At 36.1% G+C, this 22715-nt stretch overlaps 1 protein-coding gene across 2 annotated transcripts in view; it reads left to right on the forward strand.

Annotated features, from left to right (window-relative positions):
• Nucleotides 1–22715, forward strand: part of LOC149564520 (3-ketoacyl-acyl carrier protein synthase III) — a 69312-nt gene that overhangs the window by 36145 nt on the left and 10452 nt on the right. The window lies entirely within an intron of this gene.

Genomic DNA, 22715 nt, shown 5'->3' on the forward strand with positions numbered 1-22715 from the left:
TTGATCTATAGATGAAATCTCAAAATTCAAGTCTGAATCTTTGCAGAATAAGTCTTCTATGTTGAAACTTTTTTATATCATGAATTATTGAACTTGGTCCTACATGAGTGCTCTGTAATGATGCCAGATTGAGAAGTTGTATAAATTTATTCATGTTGACGGCTGAGGCAATAACCACTGTAACTGGCACAAATGACCTTGTGTTTTTAGATACTTTTACAAAACATGATGCCAATATGCCAAGTCTTGGGGCTTGTCACCAACTTTAGGATGACGTGCAGGAAATCTCTATGTTCTAAATCACGCTTATCTACTCAATAAAATATAAGTCTCTCAATACTTGATGCTGGGGTTGCTGCTGGTTTGATCTCTTGTTAAAGTTTTTTTTTTAGAGATGCGGCTGTCCTTGCACAACGGCATAGCCTTAAATCATTTGAGATAAATTACGTGTTAATATTGTGAGTTTGTTATGTGGCCTACAAGATTGTCATGAGGAAGCAATCTATGTTTGTTATGAAGCAACTCATTGATTGAAGTAGCTACAGTGTGGTGTCATTGATTTGCATGGTCATCCAAAATTAGATGCTCGAAAACTGAAGTGTTTTAAATTGAAAATTGGAATATCAAATATAGTAAAGAAGATTCGACTTAAAAACATTGACGTGAAACTATTTGATGGTTTGGTAGGGTTTATGCCTGTTTGATTGAAAATCTTGGTCCTTTTAAAGCCAATTTTTGTTAAATATAATCTTACTCAACTCAAAACTTAACCGCCCTTTGGTGTTGATCTTGCCGTGCTTTACATCTCTGCTGACTGAATATGTTGAATCCTTTTAACAAATATCTAAGCTTCTTGTGGTATATCTTGGTCCTGGATAGTATTCACTTCTAGCACCATGATTTATATCATTTAAGTGATGTTTCTAAAATCAAACCATGCATGTGGATATGCTGAATATTGTTGGGACTGGTCTAAAGCGATGTTTTGACAGAGTCAAATCAAGTGACTGAAGAGAAAAAGAAAAAGAAAATTCAAAAAATTCAAAAAAGAAAAATGATGAAAATCGGCCAAAAAACATGATGCATTTTGGGCTCTTTTTGACACTTGGTCGATGCCCACTTTCAACTGAGGGTATTGAAAGCTGAAAAATGGACGACAAATAAAATGGTTCACATAGCATGCCTGCTTTGCAACTTTGATTAAATGGAAAAAGCATGCATAGCACGTGCTTCTGCCTAAATAGTGTTAAAAGAAACATTCAAATAAGTAGCAAAAAAGGGAGATGGAAAAAGGACACTCTAACATGCCTCTTTGAAACTTTTGTCAACTTTGCAAAACAGATAAAAAATATGTGCTAGATGTGCTCATGTCTCGACAAAAATAAGAAAGGACACAAGAAGCATGCCTAGAAAGAAAGGAATTCATAAAAAGGATCTTTTCTCCTCTATTTTCACAATCACAAACTCTCCAATAAGAAGAGTATTCTGCACACACAAGTGAACTAGGGTTTCTAGAAAAATCTGATTCTTAAGTGGTGTATTTTAGGGAGATTTTGTTCTTCAATTTTTGGGATTGGTTTCCAAATTTTTTTAATATTTTGCTAGTGAAAACCAGAGTTTAAAAATGTGTTTTGCAAAGTTCCTTGGAGGCCAGATTTTTGTGGAAACTATTTTTTCCATTAGCACTTTCTAGGTTTTGAGGAGAGGTGGTTTGCATGAGAACAAGAGTTTTCCAATGTACTGGAAGTATTGTTTTCATCATCACATTTGCAAATGTCTCCGGTAAATCTCTACCATTACTTGCAAGTGTCATTTGATCTTGATCTACTAATTTGTTTCCTTCCTCTTATAAAAAGTACGATTTTTAGTTGGAATGATGTAAAACTCTTTGAAATAGGGCTTTTAATGTAAGCTGCACACTTTCCAAGGCATCAATATCGGCAACCAAAAAGTAATTCTAATGTCTTTGGGATTGTTTGAGATGAAGTACCAATACCAGGGTACTCTTGCAATCTCCATGGTGCACTAGTCAATAGCCGCAACAAGGTAGGTCTAAGAATTAGGATATATATGCATAGAGATTTGTGGGTTAGGTCTACCACATGTGGCCACATTCTTGGATTTTGCCTAAAGTCTTGAAGTAGTGCTTTCTTATTCTAGATTTTACATCTGGATGAGAAAGTAGAATAAGAAGCTTTCATGCACATTTATTAGCAAGACAAACTGCAGAGGGAATATGAAATTCTTCTAGGCAGATGTTTAGGACAAATAATACAACTATGCTTGGAAGATCGCATGACCCAACAGAATAATATATAGGATGAATGTCAAAATTAGGTTTGCAAATAATTGGCATGTTGGAGAGGTTATTGGTAAGGAGTTCTTGGAATACTAGGAAGGGATGATCACCCTTTTCAAAAGGCTAATGTGATGAATAGACACTAATACATCTGATACTACGTGAAATTTATTGGCTTTTACAGAAGGAAATGTAGATTGGGCAAGTTTAGCGATTCCACTTGTTGGCAACTATGTGGGGTGATGAGAAAAAGTCATTTTATATGATATTATACATTATATGAGACCTTGCTAGGGTGAAGGTCATCTTGGGTCTACAGATAGCTTTCTTGCTTAGCTATAGTAGTTGTCACGCATCCATTACAAGAAAATCAGTGACACTTATTTTCTACTTGATCTAGTCTATATATGCGATCTATGTGCTGAGAATTCGAAAGAGGCAAAGACATTCATAAATGAATATGCAGATTGGTTGATCTACTTCTCCACTTTCAGCTACATCTGGTTTTTCAGATTTCAATCAAAGCCATTATATTACGAATGACACAAAATCAAGTATGGTATACCATACTAAACTAATCTGCCAACAATCATCTTTAATGGTTAATTAAACAATGTGACAAGTGTACATGTCAAAAGACAATGGATATGATCTCATCAAACCACTAAAAAAATCAACTAATAGATATACACAACGAATCGAAACGTAATTTTGTTGTGGAAAAATCCTTGATTGGGTGAAAAATCCAGTTCTAGACGGCAAATATTCCACATTTCACTATTAAATTTGACTGGTTACAAGTGTTACATAAATATGCTAAACAAACTGAAGCACAATTTTCCTTGTCCTTGGATTTTTTTTGATCGAATGGAAAATTCTAGCTGTAGACAGAAGATACTCCTTGTTCTAATATAATTATCAATTGGATACAGATTTTTAATTGTCTATATGTCATCCACGAGCTTACACAGAAAAAAATTGAAGCTCCTAACACAGCCACACTCTGACCTTTGATAGTCTCACGAACACACAATGTTTGCAGAGGACTAAAATCACGAGAAAATGATAGCTATTTTTAAATTTGTGGGAAAGCAACATATAGCCTCTCTTGAGTCTGTCATCCTCAAAAAATTAGAAGTCAATTGACAAGGCTCATGTAATTCTTCTGTCTGCATTATGGTGAATTTTATGAATTGGCTAGGGGCAATTGTGCATTTTCTGCATTGGTTGATATTTTCACCTACATGATTATATTTTTCCCACTTAAGACAAGCAATGTTATCACCAAAATGTGTTTTCCATGTCATTCTGAGGTCTGCAACTTTGATCAAACACTTTTGGAAATGTTCCATTTCATCCTTAATCATCCTTAATGATCACCACAACAATTACTCTCTATTTTTGACAACAAATTGTCATGGCCCCTTGCAGAAATAACAATTAATAAATAATAAATGCAACATTAAAATAATCAAGTACTCATTGATTTTAATAATAACTAAATAATATAAATCAATTTAATATATTAATGATAATTTATGAAATTTTATCATAATAAAAAAATATAATTGTTATTCTTTGTAAACTAATATTTATGGAGGAGTGAGAGAGGTGTCTTATCAATTATCAAAGGATGTTTAGCATTCAATTTTGGAGATATACAAATTAGATCTCTCCCACCCCATTCAGCATGATCGGACATTTCTTATTTAACATATGTCATTTCTGCTATTCTATGGAAGAATAGCAGATTATAAAATAAAATTATTACTTAGCATAAATAAAGGAAAAGTATAATTTATTCGGTATTCAGAAGGAATACAAAAGAAATACATATCAACAGTGGGTGTTGGCCATTTTGGCAAATCAGATGCATGGCTGGCAAGCAATCAGCGAGTAATTCTGATTGCTGAATATTATATCAGAATTCTGTTATGAGTGAGGACCCATATATGGTCCTACATGTACAAAAATAATAATAAACTCAAAATTATATCTTCATATGTTTTAATAAATATTTTAAAATAAATATATTCTGATTGCTGAATATTATATCCGAATTCTGTTATGAGTGAGGACCCATATATGGTCCTACATGTACAAATATAATAATAAACTCAAAATTATATCTTCATATGTTCTTAATAATATATTTAAAATAAATATATATGTACATATATTTATATATTTATATATATATATATATATAGAGAGAGAGAGAGAGAGAGAGAGAGAGAGAGAGAGAGAGAGGTTCTATTACTAGTCAGCTGAGAAGGGAAGATTGAAATGTTATCTGTAATGTCCCCTTTTTGGCATGACAATGATAGTGGATGGATTTAGCCTATTACTGGGTCCTTGTAGGCCAATACTGGTGATTAGAGGACCCTTTCGAGGGTCATGGCTTCGTTTAATGGGACTTATGACTTTATTTGGTGGGACTTACTATTTACATCGTTTGATGGGACTTATGACTTTATTAGGTGGCAATTACTATTTATAGTTAGTCAATGGATGGTTTCGATGAGCTCAGTGAGTGAGAGAAGTTGAATAATGCTTGCAATTTTTAATTTTGGCTTCTAGTTTGGGCTCCAAGAATGTTGGAGTGTGCATCTATTTTTATTAAGTCACTTCTTCAGTGTTGATGTTTTGTATCTTTAGTCGGATAATTCTTATGAGACAAACACTATATATAATTGTATGCATAGTTATATAAAAAATTATTATTATATTAAATTCATAAAATAATAAAACGGTGTGTTAATGAATAGACATGTCCCATGAAGGGTCATGTCTTTCCTTGTCTAATCCACAATATAAATGGAAGAGAGTTCATTGCATTTGAAAAACACATAAAAACATAGGTAGTGCTATTACATCCACAACGATCTCAAAATCAACATGGTATCAGTGCAGGTTCCTTACTAGGCCTACATTAAATAAAGAACATTTCATAGATTGTAAATGACAATATTAAGATTATGTCCACTTTGGTTTTGAGATAAAATTATGTGGGGGCGAATTTCAAAAGTTATGGAAGAAATTCTTCTAATATTGGATTAAGATTGAACAAATTCATAATAGAGGGAGAGCCAACGATAATATTGTTGATTGAATGGAAGTTGTCAATTGCTTAACACAAAGACGTTTATATTGGACGACCTTTGGCTAATCAACATCATTTATACTTTGCATGGAGTGTTCATTCATCATAACAACTAGTGCAAATTCCTTTGGATAGAGATTGTTGTGAATCAAACCAAATGAAATAATCAAGAAAGTGACGTATATGCATAACGTACTGAAGTAGTCATTATCTATGCAAATTGATGCATTTTTAAGGTGGAGAAACTTATTATAGATAAGTGTTTTTTAACTGTCAGATTTATTCATCACATATGTTGATTGGAGCTATTGATCAAAACCTTGTAAATTATAGCAGTCTGTTTAATTATCAGTTAGATTTGCCTCCAACCCTAGAATAATATACCCGAAAATGGCCTCATATAGAGATACTAGTCACAAAATGTTTGATTGCATTACATCTAGAGTTCTTTTGTGGATTCTATACAAAGGGCATTTACAGTTTTGATTTTCAACAATATTATAATGATGCATGAAATTTGAAGCTTTCAGAAAATATTAGCAATCGACGCCTCTCATTATTAACAGATCGATGTCTAAGTGTGATATAGCGAACATAGAAAATAAGGATTATTCTTAAAGGAGCAGTTTGTCAATATGGGCTTTAGTAATCATATATAAGAGTGACAATCGACTGAGTTGTTGTGTAAGCTCCCTCTCAATGGAGACTATCATTCTTTTGACAATTATATGAAGACTATTATGTCAATGCAAGAGTAAACATGCCCATGTGAATATTGTCTTGAGATTGTCATATAAGCGACAAAGTTCATGACCAAGCATCGATCAGAGAAAAGAAAGAGGACAATGATCTGTTGCCCGACTATAAAATTTGTTTAAATTTTATGAGCCATGGTTAATATTTAAAACTTGCCTGGTTTTAAGCCTTAAATTGATCATTCTATCTATGAAATTTGCGAGTCTTTAAGCCTCCATGTCTCCTGCTCGTTAGCAGCTCCGCACATCACTTGAAATCGCTGAAATCCGACTCCTGAGCCTCAAGTAATTAAAGGTTAATGATCGCCACCCAAAACGTGTTTTTCCTAACCTCCCAATAGGTTAACGATAACGTTCAAAAATACGTTTTTCTTAACCTCATAAAACAAAAAGGTTGATGTTAACACCCAAAAACACGTTTTTCCTAACCTAACCTCTCAAAAGGTTAATGAGAGCTACCAAAAACACGTTTTCGTTAACCTCTATCAAAAGGTTAATGATAATGCTCAAAAATACGTTTTCATTAACCTCTATAAGGTAGTTATTAACCTGTTAAGGTGATATATGCAACATTGTTAATAATGCAACAGCCGGATAGAAGATTGGAATGCAAACAATTCAGACCTGTGCATATGCAGCTGTAGCAAATGCTGGTGTCGAGGGTGTCGTAATGATAAGGAAATAAAGAGTGCAGTGCAGGGTAAGAACGTTTATCAAACAACTTCACACCACCTCATTCAACGCTTTGCCAACCCACGATTCTACTTTTATTGGGGTCATTTTCAGCAGCGGCTTTCCTTCACAGTGGGAGATGCTTCAAAATTTTGTAAGCCATATGGGGCCATAACGTGGCACAAGTTCAAATGCACATTGGTTAATGTGATTAATCAAACGATCACGCTGCCAGCCAACCTCACGCATGAGTGCTTGAGCGATACAGAGGAGTCTATGCTCATGTCCACGTGCGCAAGGGAAGGATACGTTGAAGAATCAAATGCGTTTTTGGTTTGTTTAACCAACATGTCAACTGGTGAGCAGTGGGTATGATATTAAAACCCGAGTTTATACTGCCTTTGCTAAGTCTGAAAATATGCGGGTACAGTACCAGCCGCAGACCCAAAGCATAACATATTGACTCAGCCCCGTAACGCTTTCAAATTTCCTAAAGTCATTTAAAATATAATTTGTGGACAGCGCCCATCTGCAAACATGAATGGAGAACTATCTAGCTCCGGTATTGGTGAAGACAAAATACAAATCCATGGACATGTAATGAGGAATGCAAGCAGCTCCTGAGATCGCCCCTGATTTGTTTGACGTAATGCCAAGATAAAAAAAGGTGGTGGGCACAAACAGAACATATAGAGTGCGTTATCGTTTTTGAGCTAGCGGGGCGGAGATAGTCTAAAGCAAAGCGAACTGAGCCTACGGATTGCTTAAAGTATTTGTGTCACCTGTTCATTCTATCGCCAGATCTCAACCTTGAAGGTGCCGACAGGGAAGGCTTCTTAAGAACTTTCATGGCGGAATATGTGCAAGACTTGAGATGGCTCTTAACTTATTTGACAAAATGCCCAAATTAAAAAGAAAGGGTGATGAGCATGAACATGACATATAGAGTGCTAGGGAAGCACGCAAAATGTTTGACAAAATGAAATGCTCGTTCCTAACTTGTAGCCATGGAAGCCTCATTGATTACGTCACTCAAATTCAGCTGGAAATAAAGAGTGCAGTGCGGGGTTGAAGACATCCACCATATTTGAAAGAAAAATTGGAAATCAAACCATGAAGTACAAGTACCAGAGGCCGAGTTATGCTCCTGTTTTAAGAAGTACGCTTCCAGATATCGGTGATACCATTTTAGGAAGTATCTGCCTTCAAGACTTCTGGTCATCTCTTGTAAATGAAGAAAAGACTCCATTAGCTGGAAAAATATTGGAAAGTGGCTTGGCTCAAGCAGGCGGACATCCCATTTCCGTACAATGCCCAGAATTAGTGTTGGAGTGCATGAAGGCTTATCATCCCAACACTAGAGAAGTTCTTTCACCGAACAATGAAGCAATTGTCCGTCTGGACCCCGCCTCTATTGCTATCATTTTTCGATTGCCCACTAGGATGCAATATGCCAGCATTAACCTGAGAACTGCCAAGGAATATTTTACTGCCAATCAAACCCAATGTTTAAATACTGTGGCAAGATCGTGGTTCTTCCAACCAAGAAGAGGAAAATCTCAATTAGGCAAATCCATTCACAGATCATCACTGAAAGAAGATGCGGCGAACATGGTAACTTTGTTGAGTAGGATCGTTGGTCTTCGGGATTCACACGAGTTCGAAGGTTGGATGTTTCTATTCATTAATATGGTCTGTGAAGGAAAACAATACATTGATTGGGCTGAAATTATCAGCGACTCACTGCATAGACAGCTCATGGGACTTCAAGAAAATGACTACTTTTATATGACTTCATACCTTTTCTATGCTATTGCAAGCACTAAAAGTTGGCCAGGACTTAACCGGCAGGGCGTTTATGATGACGCAACCATCATTTATAATCATCTTCCTCAAATTCAGTATGATAACAGCCTACACCATTTCAGAAGAGTGAATGATGCGTTCACCATGCTAACTGTAAGGGAAATTCAGGGGAACATTGGACTCAGGATTTCACCAGAAGCAGCGATGAAAGTACAAAAATATGGAAGTGTTTTTATACAATTTCCGAAGTTTACTTATATCCGGCTAGCTGCCTATGATGGATGTTCGCTGATGTTACCTAGATTTGTTGATGATAAACTAGTCTTAATTGAAATGTGCAGGCAAATTAGTCAAATCAATAACTTTGCAGGAACAGGAGGATAGATGAAATAGCTTTTCCTATCGGCATCGGATACTATAGTTGTGACACTGCATCAGATGCCAGGAACATTGAAAGATCTATTGCCACAATAAATTTGCATCCTTACACGATGCGTTTCCCTTATGACAGTAAGGGCTATGCATTGAATGGATTAAAGTTAAATCCTAGTCTTGGTCACTTCCCAGCTCTAGAAGACTTTTGGGAGGATTGTGAAAATGACTTCAAAGTCAGGAAGAGAGATTGGACATTGATGTGACAAGCGTAGATGATGATGAGGTTTCTTTGGTCGATCCTTACTATTATGAGAAAATTGAATTGCTAGAGCTCCCTCCTATTGATTGGTCAATTCCTGAATTGAAAAGCTTGAAGGAGAGGTCTTCCTATGTTCTTAAAAAAACAAGAGACTGGATCAGTAAAGTCAGAACCGAAAAAGCAACTGGTGAATCTCAAAATACAGAGAGGAGAAATAATATAGGGGAATCGTCTCAGATGGCGATAGAGGCAACTTCTAGTGAGACGACACAACAACTGGATACAGGTGCTCAAGATCGGGAAGAAGATCTGAATCAGCCGGATAGGTTTACAGTCAAAAGAAAAAGGACAAGAATGAAAGGTAAAATGAATCAAGAATGGAATGAATCCAGTGAAAAAGATCAAAGAACTCCTCAAATTGCTGAATCACATGTCCCTGTTACATCCCCTCATGATACAGTGATTCCTAATTTGAGTCTCCCTCCTCCTGATATGTCAATAATAGACATCACACAGTTAGATAACCCATTATCTAATTCAGAAGACTTAATGATGGTTGCTGAAAATGTAACAGGTGACGTACAAGCTTCAAAAATTACACATTCGTGGTTCCAGGATAGTCTTCAAAAGAGGAAGAAAGTTGTACAAATGGTCCCACCTCCATTTGATATGATCTCTAGCATTCTTCAGAAGCCTCCTAAGGCGAAAAAGACCAAGGTGATGTCCAGGTTAGCTATTGATAAAACTTCAGGCAATTTGTGTGTGGAATTAGCCAAGCCTATAGTTGAAAAGAATGTTGATGAAGCATCTGAATCAGATTTCATTCTAGAAAAGGTTGACCTTGGTCCTTCTAATGCGGAAAGAGAGTTTTAAAATTTTGAACTGATTGCCACTCAGATGTTGCAAAGGGCAAAGAAAGAGAAAAGAGCCAAAGAGCAACTCAAAGAACAAGTTTAGATGATGACAACTTATATTAATTCAATCAGCAATCCTTCTAATACCCAAGTCGTGGTCACTCCACCGGTTCTAACAGGGCTTGATAGTATTTTAGATCATATTGTTGTTCAAAGAATCGGCCAACAAAAGTCACATAGTATGATGATCGAGGCTTGGATAAACAGGATGATAGAAGACGCTTCAAAACTTATAACTGGAGTGAAAGAGATATATGGGAAAGCCATCACGCAGATACAGGAAATTTCTGAGGAGCTGGAAAATAGCAAAGAACAAAAACCCAACTGGCAAAAAGTAGCTGATGAATTAAAAGAAATGGCCAAGCTGGATGCGAGCACCCTACTTCTTGAGAAAATTATTGTTGATCCAAGTGACAATCAAATACGTATCTGAAGTAAAAGTATTGGTTGGAAGGTGATAAACATCAGCAAAGGGATCACTGAGTTCGAAAAGCTAATAGCTTCTTTGGAGCAACTGAAAATAAAGAGTACAAATGAATTAATCTCTACTATCACAGGTGGGGTGCCGGTAAGTGATCTTCAACATGTTGATTGTCGGTTTCTCCTTGATTCCTTCAGTGTTCAGATTCATTCAGAAATAGAGAACCATGTATCAGATGCTGAAACTATGATGAAGCTTAGCCTGGTTGCAGTCACGCTGGGAGATTGTAACATTTCAGCCTATCAATAGGAGTCAGAAGAAATTCAAGATAGATACTTCACAGCCAAACTCAGGATGGAAAATGTGTTCATTCCGAACTATGAATCAATGATGATCATCCTAGATGCTTACAGGGCTTTCCGAGATAGATCAATTGTGTCCGGGTAGATAGAATTAGTAGCTAGAAGAATCAGTGATTGTATATGCAAATATCTTTAGGAACTCTAGCTAAAGTTTTGTTTTTACAAGTTTCCTTGTATAGGTTAATTTTCTTGAGGTTAATTAACCTTCCAAAATTACGTATTTTGGAGGTGGTTATTAACCACGAAGAGGTAGTTATTAACCTCTGTCTATATAAGGACACCTTTTGGCTTTGTAAAGGGACTTTTTGGTTGGAAAAATAAGGGAACACTATGCTGAAATTTTGATCTAGGGATAAATTTTGGAAAGTATGTACACTTTTTGTCTCTGAATTGAAAAATCTCTATTGTTTTTCCTGGTGCAATGAAATGAAATGAGATCTGCTTTGCGTTTCTTATTTTAAAATCCAAATTGTTATACGTTGTAGTGGACATTCTCATGGTGCTATGCGAGTGTTTACGGATGATAATGAATGTGCTTAATAATACAGGTTGCTTTCAAGCGTAGTTCTTGAGCACCTCTGTTATCGATCTTGTTAACCACAGAAGGTTGTGAGGGCGTGTGGTGCATTCGTCTTCCACGACTTTGTCTTGAACTTTGAAGTTTTAGATTCTTTAATCGAAAAACCTTTTAAAAATTATATCATACGAGGGAGCTGCCCCTCAAAACGCAGAGGAAGGCCGCATACCAAGGGCCTATCCAACTGTTGTGAACGGTTTGCCACACATTCCGTTGGGCAATTCTACTGTGACAAATCTGTTTACCAACATGATCAAAGGAAGGATAGCAAACAGGGAACAAGGAACTTGATCACTTTGTGTGATCTATAATTTATTAATTCATGTGCCTAAGCCAACCAAATAAGATTAGGCAACAATATTGTTATTGTTGATTAAAATTAACAAAGACAAAGGTAAAGATCTATTACAAACCCAAACATGGGGTGTGGGTCCGGATTCAAAACAAAGTGCTTGTTCTTTCCGAAGACTTGTGTGTATCTAAGGACTCAAGAGTTAGAGAATTCATAAGCACATTACATGCTATAATGTTCAAAGTGTATGGAGATGAAGGTTATTGTTTGAAGGCTATGCATCTATGTTAGTGGGAGTAGCCTAAGAATCTTCTTTAATTCATATCCTTTAACTACAAGAGATAAGTATTTTCTGATTATTATATCTTGAGAACTACCTTTATTTATGTTTTCGTAGTTAATCTCTTATTTGTATTTCTATACGTACTATAAGAGCTATTTGCCTTGATCCATTTCTTTCTCTCCAGGGATGCTCTTGCAAGAACAAGGAGATTGATATTAGATTCAGAGGGAATCTGACACTTCATCATAGGCAACCATGTATGATAAGGTCAGAAAAGTTAATATTAGATTCAAAGGGAGTTTGACTTCATGTAAACTTTTTATGTCATATGTGTGACTGTATGATTTTAATGGGCCCGCCCCCTGTGTACGTCATGAAAAAGTGACGACTTCCAAATGATCATCACTTGTATTTGTAGAAGTTATTGAAAGGTGATGATCTTGCAATAACTTAATCTTCTTTTATGACGGATATCTTATGATGTCTAAGTAGATCATGATAGATTATATCTTGCATGGTGGATTAAGTTCCTTAAATACACCATGAATCTTCCTCTGATAAGTATCATTGAGGATACGCGTGCATATACCTCATGAACATTTTTGAGTACTTGGTGAATGCGTCTTGGTATTAAGGTTGGTAAAGAACATCAGGTTCTCAGATTGGTGAAAGCCTCTATGGTTTGAAGTAGGACCCTCATGCATGGTACATGAAAATTGATAAGCACCTCAGTGATCAAGGCTTCCAATGGAGTTCTTCAGACTCAAATTTGTACATCATGACTATCGATATTTACATCATTCTTTTGGTTATTTATGTGGATGATTTGATCATCACTGAGAGTTTGACATCTTTGATTCAGGGAATCAAACAGAGTTTATGCTAGTCTTTTGATATATCTGACCTTGGGCTCATGCACTATTGCCTATGTGTTGATGTTTGGCAATAGTCTTCTGGTATAGTCATCTCTTAGTCCAAATATGCCATGGCTCTAATAGACAAATTTCGTATGCAGAATTGCAAGTCCACATCTACACCCATGGAGAAAGGTCTCAAGTTATCAGCCAAGTCCGATTCTCCTCTCATTGATGATACTACATACAGACAACTAGTAGGCAACCTCATCTACCTCTCTACTACTAGGCCTGATATCAGCTTCGCCGTGAGTTACATCTCTCGCTTTATGACAACTCCTAAGGCTAATCATTGGATGGCAGCAAAGCGTATGCTTCGTTATGTGAAGGGCACTTTAGATTATGGGCTTCTTTACTCGCAAACTTCTAATCCTAGACTCAGTGGTTTCACAGATTCAGATTGGGCAAGTTCTGTTGATGATAAAAAGTCGACTTCTGGATATGTGCTCAGTTTGGGATCTGTCATGTGGACTAATAAGAAGCAATAGACAGTGCCTCTCTCCTCTACAGAGGCTGAATACAGAGGGACAATCAAGGCAGGTTGTGAAGCTGTTTGGCTTCATTGGATGCTTGAGGATATACAGATGTCACTAGCAAGACTGACCACTTTGTTGATAACGAAGACTTTATCAAATTAGCACGGAATCCAGTCTTCCATGAAAGAACCAAGCTTGTGGATGTTCACTGTCACTATATATGACAATTAGTTGAAGACGAGACAATAGAATTACAGTATGTTCCTACCACGGTTTAGACTACAAACATTGTCATCAAGCCTCTTAGTCCTGATAAGTTTGTCAAATTCAGAGGACAACTTGGTTTTGTGGATAGATCAACCAAGGGAGGGTATTATGATAATAGATGGAGTCTATTATTAGTTAATGGTTATCTATTTGTAATTTATTGTAAATATTAGAATGTTTCTAATATTTAATTAGGCTGTAGATAACTGTTTGTTTTCTTCCAGCTAGAATAGAAAGTTTCTATTCTTTATGATCGTTTACTAGGGAAACATTGTTTCATTCTTTTGTATAGATTGACTTCTCTGTCTTTATTAATATTAAGCAAATACCTACTAATTACATCCATAATAAGGCTTACAACTTACCATTGTGCTGTAGGCTATTGCCTACCCAGTGCCAAACTTCATTCTTCAGCAATAATATTATTAATTTTTCAATCAAAATAACTTTAATCTGAAAATCAAAGAAGTAACTTTATTTCTGAATTAAACGTTTAACCCCTTAACCCCACAAATTTGTTTCCGATAGAGACTTCACAAATTTGGCCCAATTGTGAATTCCGTCACAAATCCATCTTTAGAAAGAGTCAGGTTTATATCTAACTCTTTTTTTGATGTACGGAGGGTTTCTGTCCCCAGCTTATCATAAATCATCATACAAATTCATCATAACAAATCAATAAAGGCATGCTTACCACAGCCCAAGAAGCCTCTTTATAAAGAACTCCAAACTCGGTTAAGAACATTAGGATGCATTTAATTTTGGCAAGGCCTCATTAAATATTTGTCACAACTAGAGAACTTTATTTAATGAAGTGTATTTTATTATTTTCACTATTTTAAAAATTAAATTAGTTGATTAAATTCATCCCTTTTGAAATAATATTAATTTTTGGACAATTTAATCAATTAATTTAATTAAGTTACTTTAGAATTTTTTGGGGAGATTATACAATGGTCAAAGAGATGGACTAAAATCACCATAGAATGAGGAACAATCCACACAAGTCATGTGAAATCGACATTTGAAAGATCAAATGATTAAATTTTTTTCGTATTTCACTTTTTTGTCTGCATAGTTTTAAATTTGCCAGTTCTGCCAGGGTCACTCACAATTGCCATGGCATTTGGTGTCTTGGCCACACGAGACAAGTGACAATCCCAAAAAACATGTTGTCCTGGGTCATTCTGAGGTTTGTAACTTTGATTGATGATGTTTGGAGATGTTCCCATTCCATCTCTTGGTCGTCACGACAAACACTTTGCTCTTTTTTTGATGATGGAATCCATCACCTACACTGTTGCAATTTCTTTGCAAATGTAGAAACCTTGATCCCAACAGTCTAGTTTGCTTAGAGATTAGACATAATTTTTCTTTTCATGCATCTGCCAATAGGATCTTTTTGGCACTAAAATGAAGAGATCTTGAGTCCTTATACCAACATAAGAACTCTTCACAACAAGTCCTGGCAACACACAAGCCAACCTGTTCTTCATGCATAGGTGAACTAATCACGAGCACCAACATGCCTCTTTACTTATCCTTGTATCACATCTACGAAATTGAAATGAAAAGGGCTGCTCCAATGTGAAGGGTTCACAACAACTCATACTTCTCATCTTTCTCAAATGAAGATGCTTACCTTCTTGTGACAGGCCTGTACCTGGTTGGACCTGCTGCCCCATATAGGTTTGAGACTACAACAGCACCATCAACAGCCTTTGCACACATAATCTGATCCACAAGTAAAGGTAATCGACTCCTTTGTATGCATTGATTAGTGTCAGTCTTTAAAGTGGTTGCAATACCTTTGGATCTACCAACATATGAATTCAGAGTAAAACCCTTCCATTTGATTGAACTTCACCAATTCTTGCACCCGAAGTAAACAAATAGGGACTACAAAAATCACATCACGTACATCCAATGGCACATCTACACGTGCCCCATTTTTGTAATAGCACCATTTTTTCTATACTACTAGTGCCATTGTTTCCACAGGCTCAATAAAATCTCCATCTATTCTTCTTTCAACTGGACCAAAGCAACATATAACCCCTCTATGTCCTCCATGGTCAACTTCATAAGAATCCTTGCATGATCCCCCTTTGACTGCCATGCATCAGGCGCACCATGTTGTGGCCAATAAGTTTGTGAACTTGGTTCAACTCTTTGAAAATGTTAGTCCTGAAGTCGAACTGAGTTATGAGGGCATAATTATGTATAATAATCTCTTCATATATTCATTATCCCTTAAGCAGAAAGTTAACCATGATTACTTTTTCAACCTACTTGTCACTAAGCTTTTTGTCTTCAATAGGAGAGATTAATCTATCCAAGTTGGTCATATTTAATGTCGTGACTTGCAATCATAGTAATACTAATACTTTTAGAATTATCCTCTAAATATCATGGGATTATCACATTTGTAACACCTGTCATTATGGTTCAGTTCTCTGTCTAGGGTGTCTTCGTGGCAGCATAATCTACGCCAGGTTAAGAATCATTTAATATCTCATTTCTATTTAATATGATATATTTGCATTGCATTTTAGGACTACCATTTGTAGTAACCACCCCTTGGAAATAGAGTTGATGATGCATGTTAGAAGTGTAAACTGTCATGTGGAACTAGCTTCCCAATTGTAATTCTTCCGTTGCAGGTTTTGGCAGCATTGAATTCCACTGAGTCAACTTCCATTCTCACATGATTCCACTTGAAAGTCACCACACACTCAACAATAGTCCAACACCGTCATTCACTCTCCAAATGATAAGAAGGGACTAGATCCAGGTGTGCAACAATATTCAGTCACACCCAACATGCTTCTAGATGCTCCAAAGGCATGTCATATGGATTCAAAAGTGTAGTATCTCTTAAACAACACCTCGAATCACATTTCTACTCACTTTTTTGAATTTGAATAGATTTTTTATGTAAATCTGGGTAATGAATAGAGCTGGAAAAATGTATCACTGGTACTATGAATAGTATGACATCCAATAGTGGCATTTGGCCTAGAAGTGCACCCCTAACAGTAATTTACAAGTCATACCAGGACTAGGTGCTATCAACAGGGATCAATATCAATCAAAGAGGCAGCGCGTGGAGTAATAATGCTCATGCTCGACTGAAATGAGCTCGTGAGGCTTGGTACACTTGTATGACCTTCCTTGGAAATTGTGTAGGCCTGCATTCCGCTCAGAATTTCCTCAAATGCGCCCGTGTAGGGTTGACAAGCACTGCTGGTGTATATTTTAATACTTTGAAACATATCACCCTCTTTCCCAATGCTAAACATGAGGAATGGATAGCTGGGGAATTGACTGGAACATCACTTGTACAAATAGTTTTCGGAACACCTGAAACACACCCAAACACTACCAAAATGTCTACAATCACCAAAGTGTGTGTAGGAGTTGATAATGATATCAACCTACAAGCCAGAGATCATCTGCAAGCACACCATCTGTCACAAAGAGAAGATCAGGAAGCAAGATGATTTTTGCATCCTGAGAATTCTGTATTGATTGCACACAATGAATTGGGATTACAATTGGGATGAGTGGCACACTTTTATGGAAATCAATAGCCCCAATAATAGAAAAAATGCCAACTCTAACTGAAAAAGAAAAACTAGAGCTAGATATTCAAATTAGAGCCAAATTAAATTGAACTAAGCTAAATTAGGCTCAACTAAGTGAACTTAAGCTAGACATGCATCTGCAAACATGTGCTCAATTATGCAAGAGAATATTCTTGAGTACGTACATGATTATGAATTACAACATATGCAAGTGTGCGTGATGCAAAAATTATATGTATCTGCAACATACATGCATGCTATAACACCTCATCTTAGGTGAAACATAAGGAGAAGCAAAAGAATTTAAGCATGATATGCAAGAATGAATAGGTACTGGCAACTAGGCCTAATTTGGCACCCATGTACAAATGAGTGAAATCTCTCACAAATGGAGAAAAAGGGAGAAACCCAGAGGGAGAAAACTTCTCTCCAAAAGAGAGATAACACAAGAAATGCACTAGTGAGATAAGGAAAGGACTTAATGTGATCCCCAAAGGCCTGCTTTTGCCACAGTATTGAGTATTACAATGAACCCAAATCCAAATTGTGTGTGCCTCTAGAAATTCGTCAAATGTCCGTATGTTTGAATCAAAAGTTTTCAAATTAACGAAAGAAAATCAAAACAACTGTGAAGATACCTAATGAACAACCTTAAAGGCACTAAAGATGGGATGACTAGATTTGTTCAAATTGCCATCAAAGAGGAAGTGAAGATCCTCAAATATGTCTCCAATTTATGCAATGTGTGACTCAACAAATTACCTTGCATTATCTGGCAAGAAGTCATTCTAATTGTTACAAATAGGCAATACTAAGAGGCAGGGGGGGGGGGGGTGTGAATCAGTATTGCAACTCTTTTACATCAACTATATATTTCAAAACTTAACCATATGCATCAACAAATGAAATTACTGAAAAGTAAAGCACACAACAATAAGAAACTCGTAACACCATGATTTGTTTTTAAGGGAGCCATGGCCAAGGGAAAAAACTGGTGGAGATGGTACCCACAACAATGTACTAATCTAAAAGTTCTCTTTTGGGAGTTTAGACCCTGTTAGGAGTCATGACATATATTTAGTGAAGAGAACACGATTATATTGAGATGGGGGAGGAGGGTGAATCAGAATAATAGCGATTTTGCCAATTTGAGACTTTAATCCAAACAGTTAACTTCAAATGCTGAAATAAACAATTATGCACATGAACACAATGACACAATGATTTACGTGGAAACCCAATGTGGGAGAAAACCACAGCAAATAAAATGCTTTCTTAAATAAACTGTTCTTTTACAATGTTTTGTAGGCTCCAACCTACTAGAGGCTACGACCTCTATGTTCATGAGCACCCACTCATTGGAAGCTTCAACTCCCCCACTTCATAGGCTCCAACCTACTGGAAGCACCAACCCCCACTGCTCGTCTTTGTGAGCACCAACCCACTGCACAAAAAACAGCTTCTCCACCTTGATGATGTTGCTTACTTCAATTGATGATGGACGATTTAATCAAACTTTTCATACTTCTTTAGGTCTGCATATTCTTTCTTTCTTACTTATTTTATATCTACCTCACTTTGTATAATGTTATATGTATATACAGTTATTTTATTTCATTCTTTAAATTTATATATCAGATTACTAGATCTGTATAGATATCTTAATTTCTGTATAGATTTCTATTTCATATATTCCTCCCACCATTCTTCGCTCATTACCTATTTGCATTCTTCTTTGACCACCATATGCAAATATATATATATATATATATATATATATATATATAACTTCAGCACCCTGTACCTTAAACTGAACATATATGCATATATTCCATTAAGCACAACTTCCTCTCTTTTTGTTCACTGCTCATTTCACCCTGTACGTTTCTTCTTATTCACACGGCTGACTTTTATATATATATATAACTTCAGCACATTGTACCTTAAACTGAACGTATATGCATATATTCCATTAAGCACAACTTCCTCTCTTTTTGTTCACTGCTCATTTCACCCTGTACGTTTCTTCTTATTCACACGGCTGACTTACTCATCCCTTCACTTTTTTATTTCACTCAATACATGTCCTTATATCTTATAATTGCGAAAGACATGACTTTTCGATTCTTAATGAATGTACCCTTATATTGCAGCTTTTGACAACAGCTATTTTCTTTTACTGATTTTATTGCTAACTTAATATTCACTTGATTAATCACACTGCCTTGTGAAACTAAACTTTGTTTATAATGATAAATTCACTGATTTGCCTTTCGAGACTCTGTACACGATCAGGCCAAAATAAAGACACGGTTTATAATGATTTTTGATGCTATGGCATCCTCCCCTTTTTTATGGAATCATTTCTGACACAGAACCCTTTCTGACGTGGAATCGTTCGTGTATTTGTTGAGAGCAACACTACAAACTGATTATTTGCCACTGACGGGTTGTGTCCTGTTTCACAGTAGCACATGTGGGGTAATTTGAAAGCTTATCATATGACAGATATTGTAATTGGCAGACTGATATTGTCAAATAAAATTTTTTTTATATGCGTCCATTTGCAACATTCATCGATCAAAAGGTTATTGGTCTTCTATAGCATCATTCATTGTCTTTTAATCGGTGGTTGATATTTGTTTGCAGTTTTTGTTGCTTCTAATCATTCAATTATTGTCCTCCCATTTTGTGCTTTATTGAGACTTCCAAAATATAACAGGCTTGTCCTCAATCCTATTTCCACTTCACAATATAATTGCAGATTCTTCTCACTATAATCATTTCCGTATAAAGCAAGTCGCAGTTCTTTCTTTCTTCAGACAGGAGCATGTCTCTTTTACACGATGCCCTTCTTTATATGTAGCCAAATAAATATTGGTTGCTGCTTCGATAATTGATTATCACTGACACTTATTATGGCATCTATTTTTTGTGAACTCCGACATTGTAAATATGGAAGTTCTCAATACCATTATATGCATCTATTTTTATGGATACTTTTATGTATTTTTGCCTGTCCTTTGATGCAAAATCTTCAACCGCTGGATAGAGACTCCTGCTGCGTAGAATTCCATCTTGGCTCCCAATTATATCTGTGTGTGTTGACTGATTCCAAATATTCTGATTGCCATTTTCATTGATCAATTTGTGATGACCTGCGATGGCTATTCAAGGTAATGTGGAATCAATAATCCTTATAAACCTCCAACACGACTTAGCAGGAATGGCTATACATTTTAATTGATTTTGTATGAATATCATGACTTATTCCTGACAAAGAATATATTTGTTCCCTTCCAAAAATGGCTGGCTCCTCTTCTTTGAGTCTCACCATCCACTACACATAATTATTTATTAGAGGCTACTCCCATATGCGTTCTTATGCACCTGATATTATGTATCGTGGAATTTTCTGTACACTGCCATCATTTGTTTATGTATCTCAACTATTGGGAGGTCATTGGAATGTAGTTTTTTTTACCAATTAGTTTAATTTACTCAGACCCACGGTAGTTATTATTATCATTGTTCATTGTATAAACTAGCTGCTCAAGCTTCTTATTTTTATTGCAGTTCAACCTTTACGCTTTGGCTTTTTGTCCCTTTGACATTGATGATGCTTATAGTTTATTTCATCCGTTGACATAAATGACAATATGTCCATCATTTAGTACATTAATCCTTGCAAGAGGACTAGACCTTGTTAGAGGCCTCAACCCTATTACTAGTTGTATTACAATCAGAGTTCACTGCTCTACAATGATATCAAACCTATACAATGAGTAATAGATACAATACCAAAATGACTGTACTGATATCTGATTAGTCTTTTGTATATCTCGCATCTGATTCTGGCCATACAATAAAACTTGCATCTGATCATCAAAACATCATCATAGCATCAATCGTAAAGCTCGCATGAAGTTCGCATATCATTTTCATACTTCTTATGTAAAAACTGATCCCTTTATGTACCCTTCAAAACATTTTATCCAGTCGGCCTTAATGATGAAACATGTAGCACAATTCCAAAATTAATTATCAAAACTTGCTAACTGAGGGTTATGATGTAAGACGCCATCCGTACATTGCCAAGTAATTGAATTGACAAGGCAATTCAATTCCTTAGGCCAAAATGCCCAAACTCTGTCACTTATTCTGTAATCTCTGATATAAACCTGTCTTCACATTCCTTAGCCAAAACATGTGCTAACTGCCATACTAACTCAAGTGAACATACTGACATCATATCCAGACATCATACAGACTATATCCAAAGTTTTGGCCAATAATACTTAATCTGCTAAGCTCGCTGAACAAAAGAAGTTAACTGCTGGCAGTTTTCCTGAAGTGTACTTAGTCAATTTTCTCAATAAACCAAAACCAAAACTGACTGTTACTTCAAGCAACCTTACTAGATGAATATTTTGCCATCAATGACAACAGTTGTGCCCTCATACCTGGTCACTTGCCAACAATCCCACAAAGCTGAAATTGGAAGGGAACAATGAACCTGTTGAACTAAACTGATCTCTAAAGAAGTCGGAAATGGTGTCTCAGTGTTAGGAGTTGGAACAGGAACACAAGTCTTCGATTCTTCAGAACATGCAAGACCGACTATATGCCTGGTCACTTGCCAACAATCCTACGAAGCTGAAATTGGAAGGGAACAATGGACTTGATGACTCTAAAGAAGTAGGAAATGGTGTCTCAATGTGAGGGGTGGGAACATGAATACAAGTCTTCGATTCTTTGGAACATGCAAGACCAACAGTATACTCAAGCTCCCTAAATATATCATCTGTAAAGTTTCTGCAAATTCCTTGGACTGAATATAGATTAAATTCTGCCCTCTCTATCTTCTTTATACTTGCTGTGAATAATTTCAGAATATTGCCTTCAACTCGATTGGAAATGTAAATCAGAATTCTGAGTTTTACTTCTGCTATTTGTATGAAGGTAGTAATGACTAAGGAGCAGACTTATTTGATCTTGTGTGTCCTTAGACTTCATCCTTACCCTCTATATGTATAGGAGTCAAGGGACATGTCCTTAGAAAGGACATGTCTCTTCCAAAATTATTTGCCCAACCCTCTAGAAGTCGGCGACTTTCTGAGGAGGATTAAGTTTAATTATAAACATTCACAACTAAGTTTAGTTTAGTCTTAAACAATTATCCCAAGGATAGGCGCCGATTTATAAAGGAGACAATGCAAACAATTTCTCCTATATATATCATGCAATCTCAGATCGAACTGATCTGTTCTCAGACCAGTATATATTAACAAGTTACAGAATTAACATCATCATCAAATGGTATAAGATTTGCATGACCAAGGGGAAGAAGAAA

This window comes from Cupressus sempervirens, chromosome 3, assembly GCF_028749045.1.
Source record: "Cupressus sempervirens isolate cs-2001-9-10 chromosome 3, ASM2874904v1, whole genome shotgun sequence".
Taxonomy (NCBI): Eukaryota; Viridiplantae; Streptophyta; class Pinopsida; order Cupressales; family Cupressaceae; genus Cupressus; species Cupressus sempervirens.